Source organism: Octodon degus, unplaced genomic scaffold (genome assembly GCF_000260255.1).
Source record: "Octodon degus isolate 3935 unplaced genomic scaffold, OctDeg1.0 scaffold00067, whole genome shotgun sequence".
Taxonomy (NCBI): Eukaryota; Metazoa; Chordata; class Mammalia; order Rodentia; family Octodontidae; genus Octodon; species Octodon degus.
This window is the reverse complement of record NW_004524643.1, coordinates 10,530,203-10,532,827: the sequence shown is the minus strand read 5'-3', so window position 1 is coordinate 10,532,827 and position 2,625 is coordinate 10,530,203. Positions and strand designations below refer to the sequence as shown.

Here is a 2,625-nt window from a genome sequence, read left to right as displayed (position 1 = left end):
ATTATTGTAACTATCCTACTGACTTGTTTTGAAACTGTCTTATGGCTACTTCTTTCTCAATAAAATTAAGTTTTAAGAAAAAGACAGGCATATACAATTTCAATTAGTCACAGTAAAACAAAAAAAACTATACCCAGGCCTATCATAATCAAGATTCAAGAAAGTCAAAACAAGAATAGAATCTTAAAACTGTTGGGAAAAGAAAGAAATCACCTATAAAGGTAATAAACCCTCAAATCAAGGACAGCTAAGTATAAAGTATTTCAGGTTTTAAAAGAAACAGTCTTTAACCCAGACTGATAGATCCTGCAAAAATATCTTTAAAACTGATGGAGAAATAAGACACTTTTATAACAAAGAACATCTGATAAAATGTATGCTCACCCAACCAGGACTCCAAATTGCTTTGAAGGACATTATAAAAAGGGATACAGGGAAAAAAAAAATAAATAAAAAAATAAAAAATAAAAAAAAGGGATACAGGGGCCAGGGAGATGGCTCAGTAGAATAAGCACTTGCCTGGCAAGCTCAAGGGCCTGAGTTCAATCCCTGGTTCCACAAAAAAAAAGTGGGGGGGATAGTTATGGAGCTACAAGGACTACAACACCATGAACCTCAACAGAAGAACTACACCAGGCAAGGCCAACAATTAAACAGGAGGACATAAAGATGGTGGGGGTGGCAACAAAAGAAACATAACATAACAAGGATAATGCAGTAGATCTCAGTTATAACCACCAATGTTAATGGCTGCAATCCACCAAACAAAACACTCAGACTGGCAGAGTGAATCAAAAAAGCAAGATCCAACAATATGCTACAAACAAGAAACACATTTAGTTAAAAAAGAAATTCATCAGCTGAAAGTCAAAGGCTGGAAAACAATACTCCATGTGATGGGAACTCAGAAAAAAAGCAGGAGTACCTATTCTATTTGCAAACAAAGTGAATTTCAAACCAACACTGATTAAAAGAGATTAAGAATGTTGCTAGAACCTTGTAAAGGGAAACAGCTCAACAGGAAGGGATAACAACTATGAAAATACATGCAACAAAAACAAGCAAGCCCAACTATATAAAACAAATATTAATGGGCATGAAAAGTAAAATTAGCACTAATACCTTTGGATTGAGGCATCTTAATACCCACTGGCACAAAAAGATTGATCAACTAAACAAAACAGTCAACAACAAAATAGTAGAACTGAACCTTTTTTTTTTTTTTTTTTTCATTCCTGGGGATTAAACTCAGGACTTTGTGGTTGCCAGGCAGGCAATTACTCTGCTGAGCTATATCCCCAGCCCTAAACCAAATTTTTGAACAAATGTACTTAGTAGATGCTTAGAGTATTCCACTCCACAACATCATGATACACATTCTTCTCAGTAGCACACAGGATATACTCCAAACTAGACCACACACTAGCTCACAGAACAGACTTGAGTAAATTCAAAGCAATGAAAATTATCCCCTCCATATTACCAGACCACAGTGCACTGAACTTGGAAATCAATGGCAAAAGAAACCACAAGAAATGCCTAAACACAAGGGCTTGCCAGATAGTTCAGTGGACAAAGCACTTGCTTAGGCAAGTGCAGAGACTGGGGTTTGATTCCAGGGCACCACATGCCAAGCCATCCCTACCCACAGGCACACACAGCAAGCCACTGGGTTTGGGCAAGGGGACACATGACAGTAATCCCAGTGCTGGGGAGGCTGATAACAGATGGATCACTAGGAATATGATAAATATAGTGAGACCGTGTACCAAAAATATTAAAAAAAAAAAACTCCATAAACACATGGAAGCAATGGATTACAAATGAAGTTAAAACAGAAATTAGACAGTTTCCACAATTAAATGATAATCTGTCCCGACCCCCGGGTTAGTCAGTGAGGACCCTAGAGGGGGAGTGGGGATGAGAAGGGACAGGAGACACAAGAAATGCAGACAAGACAAGTTCTGATCAAGTCTGGTTTATTTAGGGGAGGTGCTGGGTATATAAAGGGAGTGTAGGAATGAGGAAGTCTGGGCTCTTGACCTCAGCAGGTATCTAAGCAACAGAGGAAGGTCCCACCCCTGGAGAATAGCAGGAGACTTAAGGCAAATAGGTGGGGTAAGAGGGAATAGAAGCTTAACTCAGCAGAAGAATAAAAACTTAAGAGTGTGGCTGACACTATTATAAAATAGATACCAATCACAGGTTTCCCACAATAATCACAACACAATATACCAGAACTTATGAAATACAATGAAAGCAGTCCTAAGAGGCAATTTATAGCAGAGAATACTTCTATCAGGAAAACAAAGCAAGCACAAATAAACTGCTTAATGGTGAACCTCAAACTTCCACAAAAAGAACAGCAAGCTAAATGAAAAGCTTGTACAAGACAGGAAGCTATAAAAATAAGAGCAGAGAATAGACTTAATGCAATCCCTATCAAACTATGACCAACATACCTCACAGACCTAGAAATCATTCCTAAAATTTATTTGGAACCAGAAAAGACCTAGAATAGCACAGGCAATCCTGGCCAACAAAGACAAGAAAGGAGACATTACAATTCCTGACTTGAAATTATACTACAAAGCTACTGTGATAAAATCAGCATGGTATTGGCAA

At 37.9% G+C, this 2,625-nt stretch overlaps 1 protein-coding gene across 1 annotated transcript in view; it reads left to right on the top strand.

The window, feature by feature from the left end:
- LOC105742699 (60S ribosomal protein L36a-like) overlaps window positions 1–2,625 on the top strand; it is an 8,085-nt gene that overhangs the window by 467 nt on the left and 4,993 nt on the right. The window lies entirely within an intron of this gene.